This window comes from Lactuca saligna, chromosome 1, assembly GCF_052625555.1.
Source record: "Lactuca saligna cultivar CGN05327 chromosome 1, ASM5262555v1, whole genome shotgun sequence".
Classification (NCBI taxonomy): domain Eukaryota; kingdom Viridiplantae; phylum Streptophyta; class Magnoliopsida; order Asterales; family Asteraceae; genus Lactuca; species Lactuca saligna.
The window spans coordinates 5,461,829-5,470,791 of record NC_136417.1 but is presented as its reverse complement, the minus strand read 5'-3'; the positions used below and the strand labels follow the sequence as shown (position 1 = coordinate 5,470,791).

The 8,963-nt window shown below is 34.5% G+C and overlaps 1 pseudogene; it reads left to right on the top strand.

Moving 5' to 3' along the window:
* The first annotated feature begins 5,141 nt into the window (after positions 1 to 5,141).
* Positions 5,142 to 6,989, top strand: LOC145047866 (tetrahydroberberine oxidase pseudogene; annotated as a pseudogene).
* Positions 6,990 to 8,963: the final 1,974 nt, after the last annotated feature.

Sequence of the window (8,963 nt, the reverse complement as noted above, 5' to 3'; positions counted from 1 at the left end):
CTGCTATTTTCCCTTCTTTGCACCTAGATCTATGTGTGTATTTGGGCATTCATGGCACAAGAGTAACCTTTCGAGCTAGGGGTTTAGATCTGAGGCTGCTACCTCGGATCCATGCTTATTTTGATCTAAAACCCCGTAAAGTATCAGCCCTTGAGTGGATCATGGAGCCTCTTTGCCTTAAACCCTAGTTTATAGCATATTTTGCCTAGATCTCCTTCTCTACACGTAAAGTTTGCAACTTTATGTGGGGAATAGGCTTGGGAAGGGTAGATCTATAGTTTGGAGTTCATGCATGACTCAAAAGTCCTCTGCATGTAAGGAGATATGAATGGACTCGGCAAGTCCTTTGAGTGGACTCGGCGAGTAGCATGAAGTTGTGGAGAAACTCGACGAGTGGGATGAACAACTCGTCGAGTCATATAAAGATTGCCTTGTACTCGGCGAGTCTATTCTTGGACTCGGCGAGTCAGGTCGCGAAACCCCCCAAACCCTTCGAGTTGAGACTCGAATCAGTGAGTCGGGTGGAGACTCGGTGAGTTGGACAGGCCAGGACTCAGAAATCGGCAGACTCGGCGAGTCATGGACTGACTCAGCGAGTCGAGTCACGAATGGAAGGAATCTGATCATTTTGAACTCGGCGAGTAGGGTTGACCTGGAAGGTTGACTTTGACCAAGACTTTGACCTTGACCAGGGTTGACTTGGTTGTCTTTCGGGGGTCAGTTAGACTCAGTGTTGCATTAATATTGGTAGTTCGGGGTGCAGGAGTTCAGTGAGTTGTCGGGCAGCAGCTAGTGAGATCATCAACAAGTTCAGTCAGTGCAGGTGAGTTTCCCTTTGTGTGAATGGGTCTAAGGCCACAATGCCGACCCATGTAGTTATGAGTAGAAGACCCGGGGGTTAGCCCTAGGCACAATATGGTAGTATTATTTTCAGGACGAGGTCCAGTAATAGCGGGCGGGTGCCCAAGGATTTGTTTATATGATAGTTTATACTTGTTATCTGTGTGATACATGTATGTGCCTGGTAGGGAGGTGAGTGTGGGAGAGGTCCCGTATCTCACTAATAGCAGAGTGTAGATGGGGTTCCACATCTCAATAGTCGCATAACAGGGGCGATGCCCAAGTTAGTGAAGGAGTGAGGGTGGGCTGGGCCCGTATCTCACTACCACTAGGAGTGTGGACGGGGTTCCGTGACTCATCAGTAGCAGTACATAGGCGAGGCCCAGGATAGGCGAGGCCTTAGGACAGAACTAATTGTGTGTGTTTAGTTATGTGTTGTGATATGTTTATGTGATATTAATTGTTGGCGGGCGAGGCTCTGTGACAGGCGGGGCCTAAGTAAAACAGATTTGTATCCAAGCGGGGCTCGAAGCCAGGCGGGGCCTGGAGCGGCGGGGTCGTTGTAGCGGGCGAGGCCCGAGGTAGGGGGCGAGGCCCAAGATAGCGGGCGTGGCCCAGTATGTGCAGTATGTGGTTATGCATGGTATGTGGTAGGGTGGAGAACTCACTAAGCTTCGTGCTTACGGTTTTCAGTTTTGGTTTCAGGTACTTCCGGTAGCGGAGGAAAGAGCTCGGGGTGATCGCATGGCACACACCATAGATTAGACAACCTGGGAACGTTTACTCTGATAATGAACATGTGTTTTGAAAACTTATAGTTATATTATGTTTTGGAATGATAACTTGCTTTAAGTAATGTTTTATTAAAAGAAATTTTTGGTCCTAAATTTTGGGTCGTTACAAACGGGCAAGGACCAAATTATTAGTGACTTGCAAAACGAGGTGTTTCAATTGAAAAATGAGGTCTGTGAATGTCGCGAGCAGTTGAGGTCTCAGGATGAGCCTTTAGCAGGATGAGCGTTTAGCAGAGCATGAGACTACTTTAGCCATGGCTATAAAACTTATCAATAAGACTCCTGGAGATTCTCTAGTTATTCACTCGTCGGATATAAAAGATATTTCGTGGGATGAATACAAAACACCATCGCCAACACCTCTTAGGCTTTCTAAGCGCCTAAAAGTTATGTCCATAAGGTATAAGTCGACATGGATACAAATGAAGACGAAAGGTGTTACACGGAAACAACCAACACTATTGAACAATCTTTTAGAGCCTACTGTACACAATGTAAATAAAGAACGGGGTGGTTTGTTACTGTTTGGTCACAATTATATGACCGGTTGTGCTACGATTAAGTTTTGGACACGGTTATATGCGGATAGTCATGGATGACGGTTATCATGTGATGTAAGTAATATAAGAATTTGCTCATTACATACTATGCTTCTAATAACAATACTTACTTTACTGCAAAAAAAATTAATTAGCAACACATCATGATGTAGATCTCTTTGCTACGAGAGCATAGAGCGGATGATGCTCGATCAACGGTTGTGCCGTCATCTTTCATCACTTATACGTTTGACTAGAGTGACATGGCTGATGGATCCCTTTACCCATCTTGGACAAAGTGTGATACATTATAATTTTTTTTTTGGATTACATTACCTTAGTATTTATATTCTAATTAACTGTTTCTAATATTTTTTTTTGTAGCTTTAGATCCTAATCAAATATAGCACATGCTCATTGGTTTTTGGGTTCTTTGGATTCGAAGACATTCAAAATGACTATATATGACAGTCATTGAAAGGGAAGTTGCTCTTCGAAAAATGATGATTAGTTTATAGGTATGAGAGCCCGCATCCACAAAATGCTAGTGGGAGTCAACTATTGGGGTACCGAACCAACTGATTCAATCCCACCTGAGAGCTTCAAGATGACCCTCAAAAAGGCCCCATACGTACCACAACAGATTGGCAATAGAAAGGATTGTAGGGTGTTTTTTTGTTGGTTCCTAGAGGCATTGATCGTAGGGAAATCGATTTCTATAGAGGGTAAAACCAGTTCATGGGCTATGGGTTATTGAAAACGACTAGCAAATTTTTTTTGGGGTACAAGAACAAAAATAATTTAAACAACATATTTGTATTATGACATACAAACACAACATTTATTTAGTTTATGTATTTATTAGTTGTTTTTTGATTTTAATTGCATTTTATATTTTATAAAACCGAAAATTATATATTTTATAAAAGCAAAACATATACATTATATAAAACCAAAACTTATACTAAAAGAAAAAACATATGTTACACGTAGAAAAAAAAAAGTAAAACTTATTCCGGAACCATGGTCTAGAATCGTATTCCGAAATTTCAGAGACCTCTTATGAACAATGTGTTCCGAAGAATATGGTTACTTTACAAAAAAAGAAAATGGATCATCTTTGTTAAAAATATCATTTATAAAGGTTAAATTATTCAATTTCCTTTGATATTCTCATAGTTGGGCCTAATTAGGAAAAATTAGTCTAAACCGAATAAGATTATTTTTATTTGAGAAAATGATAAAAATAACCAATTATACTAATTACATTACAAAAATAGCAAAAAAAAAATCGAAATTGCAAAAATAGCCCTCAATTTCGCAGATGGAATTACCCCATCTGCGAAATGACCATTCCATCTGCGAATGTACAAGCTGCTAAAGCACAACTGTGCTTTAGCAGCTTGTACATCCGCAGGTGTTTTTTTTTTCTGTATATATATTGAAAATGTAGGGTAAAATTGCAGATGGAATAGCCCCATCTGCGATTTACTCTCATTCCATCTGCGAAATTGTGATTTTTTTTTCTAGTTTGACTATGAAATTAATACCTGCAAAGTTACGTCTTTGAAACCACCATTGTTGCATTGTAGCACGAAAAAAATCGATCAACATAAGTATTGGCACTTTACGTGCGTGTCTACAAAACTTTTTATATAACAACATGATTTCGTACTCAAACCAATTGATTTCATAATCAAACTAAAAAAAAAACAATTTCGCAGATGGAATGAGAGTAAATCGCAGATGGGGTTATTCCATCTGCGATTTTACCCTACATCTTCAATATATATATATATATATATATATATATATATATATATATATATATATATATATATATATATATATATATATATATATATAGGATATAGATCCGGTAAGAAGTTTTTTTTTTGGTAGGAAGGTAAGAAGTTTTTTTTCTACATATTTTTTTGACGAACAAAAAAAATGAATCACTAGTTGATTCATTTTTAAGATGATTCACAAGAAAAAATTCTCAAAAAAACATCTTTATGATTCATTTTTAAGTAAATTAAGTAAATTTTTACTTTTATAACAATTTTAGTGAATAACAACAAAATCATTATATAAATGAATCATCGAGATGTTTTTTTGAGAATTTTTTCTTGTGAATCATCTTACAAATGAATCACCTAATGATTCATTTTGTTTGTTCGCGAAAAAAATATGTAGAAAAAAAACTTCTTACCTTCCTACCAAAAATTTCCTTTTTATTTGATCTTGACTCTCTCTCTCTCTCTCTCTCTATATATATATATATATATATATATATATATATATATATATATATATATATATATATATATATATATATATATATATATATATATATATATATATATATATATATATATATATATATATATATATATATATATATATATATATATATAGGAAAAAAATAAAAAAAAACACTTGCGAATGTACAAGCTGTTAAAGCACAACTGTGCTTTAGCAGCTTGTACATTCGCAGATGGAATGGTCATTTCGCCGATGGGGCAATTCCATCTGCGAAATTGAGGGCTATTTTTGTAATTTCAAATTTTTTTTTTTTTTACTATTTTTGTAATGTAATTAGTATAATTGGCTATTTTTATCATTTTTTCTTTTTGATAACCGAACCTAATAACAAAATCTAGCTTATTTGGTTTTTGGTTTTTTTTATGACACCCTACTTTTTGGGGCTTTTGACCGAGATGATAACAAAAAGGAAGAAAACGGTTTAACCTTTTCTTCTTTTAGGTTTTGGCGGCAGTCAAAAGACAAAAAAGGGCTGAAAGAAACAGAAGGGTTTATTTGTGGCATCTGAACAAGAAAGAGAAAAGGTATACTTTTGGCGAATGAGACCCCACATTTTAGGATAACCTTGAAGACTTAACTGCTGCTATATTTACCAAGAAAGCAAAACGAGAACAACCCCAATTTTGCTACTCTGTATAAATTAGGCAGGGATGGACATAAATCAAACTCACCAAAACATGAAGATATCTCTTCTAAATTCATCTGTCTTCGTCCTTGTTTTAACTCTTTCCTTTTCTGTTTCCTGGGGTGCCTTATCTTCCATTCTTGAAGTTACACCAGGTTCTGAAGATTTCATCATCTGCCTAGAATTCAACTCCAAGAACTTCGCTTCTGACTCTCAACTCATTGTTACACCTGCCAATGCTTCTTTCCTACCCGTTTGGGAAGTTGCAATCCAAAACACTAGGTTCCTTAAACCTTCCACTCCAAAACCATCAGTCATCGTGACACCTGTGAATGAAACACTCATCCAAACGGCTCTATACTGTGCCAAGAAACATGGCTATGAGATCAGGATCAGGAGTGGGGGCCATGACTATGAGGCCCTCTCATACAGCGCTGATGTGCCATTTGTTATGCTTGATTTCACCAACATGAGGTCTATAGATGTGGACGTGGCAAACAGTACTGCATGGGTCCAGACAGGCGCTACGCTTGGTGAACTCTATTACGCTATTTCTCAGAAAACCGACACCTTGTTCTTCCCTGGAGGCACTTGCCCCACGGTGGGTGTAGGCGGGTACATGGGTGGTGGTGGCTATGGAAACCTGTTGAGGAAATACGGTGCTGCTGCTGATAATGCTGTGGATGTTCGCTTCGTGGATGTCAATGGAAACATTCTTGACAGGAAGTTGATGGGTGAAGATTTGTTTTGGGCTATTCGAGGAGGTGGTTCTTCTAGTTTTGGAATTGTTCTTGCTTGGAAGCTGAGGTTGGTTCCGGTTCCACCAACGGTAACTGTTTTTCAAATAAACAAAACTTTGGAAGAAGGTTTAACTAAATTTTTTTATAAATATCAATATGTTGGGCCAACTATCGATAGAAACTTGCTTATAAGAACTCAGGTGCTTAGCGAATATATAGGCAACAGTACCAAGAAAACCATCCGAATTTTGTTTGAAGGAGTTTATCAGGGAACAATCGACGCATTGCTTCCATTGTTGGATAAAAAGTTTCCAGAGCTCGGTATCACACGAGAGATTTGTGAAGAAATGCCTAGCGTCCGGTCGATAGTTGTGTTTTGGGGCTTGCCAATCTCCACCCCAGTCGAGATTCTGACAAACCGATCTGCCATAACCAAGCTGAACAATAAAGTTAAATCAGACTATGTTCGGACACCTATCCCCATAACTGGGCTCAAAAAGATCTGGAATAAGTTTATGGAAAACGACGAATCAGCGCTTTTGATGATGTATCCGTTTGGTGGAAGGATGAATGATTACTCAGAGACAGCAATTCCATATCCTCACAGAGCTGGGGTGTTATTTCAGGTTCTCAAGACTGTCAATTTTAACGGTCAAACTTCAGACACAACCCCCACATCGCTCTCGAGGTTAGCTTGGATGCAAAGCTTGGAAGAGTTATTGACGCCTTATGTGTCAAAGAACCCAAGGGAGGCATATTCCAACAACAACGATCTGGACTTGGGTGTTGGAAATGCTAATTATAAAGAAGCGAGCGTTTGGGGAGAGAGGTACTGGAAGAGAGGTAATTTTAAGAAGTTAATTAGAATCAAGGCCAAAGTTGATCCACATAATTTCTTTAGGCACCCCCAAAGTATCCCAGTTTTCACGTCACCTCTCTCAAGTTTCAAATAAGTTAAGGTCTTCTACCGAAGAAAGATCCAAAGTCTCCATTTAGGTTTTGGTTTTCTCTTCAATAAACTAGCAACAAGTCTTTTGTCATTTTCTTTCTTTTTCTACCTTATGTTTGAGTTAAATGAATAAACCTACATTAAACAGAAAAAATGGCACCTCACAATTTTCTTTAGTTTTGCTCCCTAAATAAATCTATTTTGCAAAAATAAATAAAATAAAACATAAAAAAAATCTTTATAGCGGGTTTCATTGTGTTTTGGTTATACCTTTAAATTACATTTCTTTTTTTTCATTATTATTAAATTGTAGAGGGCCAACCCCACCAAATATGTTTTTTTTTATTGAGTAATCAAGATTCATGTTTTTACTATTTTTTGTTATCATTATAAAGAAAATATGTGATATTCATAGGTAACATAAGATTCATGTTTTTACTATTTTAAGACAGGATTTTGTCTAATACTTCATGTTAATACTTTGAAATTAAAAAAATGTCCTTTCAAACATTTTCGGTATCTCAACTCAAAAGCAAAAAGACCATGAGGATGGTAAGCATTGAACTTTTAAAAACCGGTAATACTGACAATGTATTTAAACATGCGATACCGAAATATATATATATATATATATATATATATATATATATATATATATATATATATATATATATGGTAAAATCTTATGAAAACTCAACATATTTTCATCAAAGTATTAAAAAAACCAATATATCATTTATTTGTATATATATATATATATATATATATATATATATATATATATATATATATATATATATATATATATATAGCAAAATCTTATGAAAACTCAACATATTTTCATCAAAGTATTAAAAAAAACAATATATTATTTATTTGTAAGTTAAAACCCTTATATTTTTTAAAATGTATCATTTAAGGCATCAAGCTCGATATATCTTAGATAGCCGAAAATGCTAGGTAATTGATTCTCAACGTTTTGATTGTTACAATTCCTTACATTAAAAACTTAAAAAAATAAGGTTTCAAATGCACTAAACAAAATAATATAATGGTTTTTTAGTCATTTCATGAAAATATATTAGGTTTTTCTGAGGCCAGAAAACCTTAAATAAGAATTTCCGAAAATATAAGGGTTTTAGTGTACTAAAAAATAATATAGTGGTTTTTTTAAGCATTTGATGAAAATACGCTGGGTTTTTCTGAGGTTTTTCATATATATATATATATATATATATATATATATATATATATATATATATATAGAGAGAGAGAGAGAGAGAGAGAAAGAGAGAGAGAGAGAGAGAGATTTATATGTTTTTGACAACTATTGTGTGCTTGTAGGACTAATAAGAGTTCATAAAATAATAAATAATATATATATATATATACATATATATATATATATATAGAGAGAGAGATAGATGTTTATATGTTTTTAACAACTATTGTATGTTGAGAGAGAGAGAAAGACAGATTATATGTTTTTGACAGTTATTGTGTGGTTGTAGGACTAATAATAATACATAAAATAATAATTAAATAAATAAATTATATATATATATATATATATATATATTTATATATATATATATATATATATATATATATATATATATATATATATATATATATAAAGAGAGATGTTTATATGTTTTTGATGATTATTGATTCTGGATCAATAAGAATTCATAAAATAATAATTAAATAAATAAATTATTTAAGGATATAATCATAATTTTTGCTATATTTAATTATGGTACCTTTTTTAAAATAGGATATCAAAGTGAAAGCTATATGTTAAGCAACAAACCCCATGTCTCATTATCAAAATCGATACAAACCTTCACCTATCGTTGGTAATTGCTGAATATCAGCCTCCACATGCATGTCGCCTTCGCCGTTCATAATCATGATTTTCTCATTTGGTCCATTTTAAATTTGATGGATTTCTTTTTGGTTTTAAGATATTTAGTTTTGAAATGGTGCTTTTTGTGGATTTTAAAGTTTCCTATGTCATTTCCCATCTTCAATCCTTGGTATCACTTTTGTATTTGAAGAAAATAAATGTAAGAGTAAATTACAGAAATGGTCCATGTGGTTTTGTTGAATTTTCAGTTTTGATCCCTAATCAAGTTTAAAATTTGATAA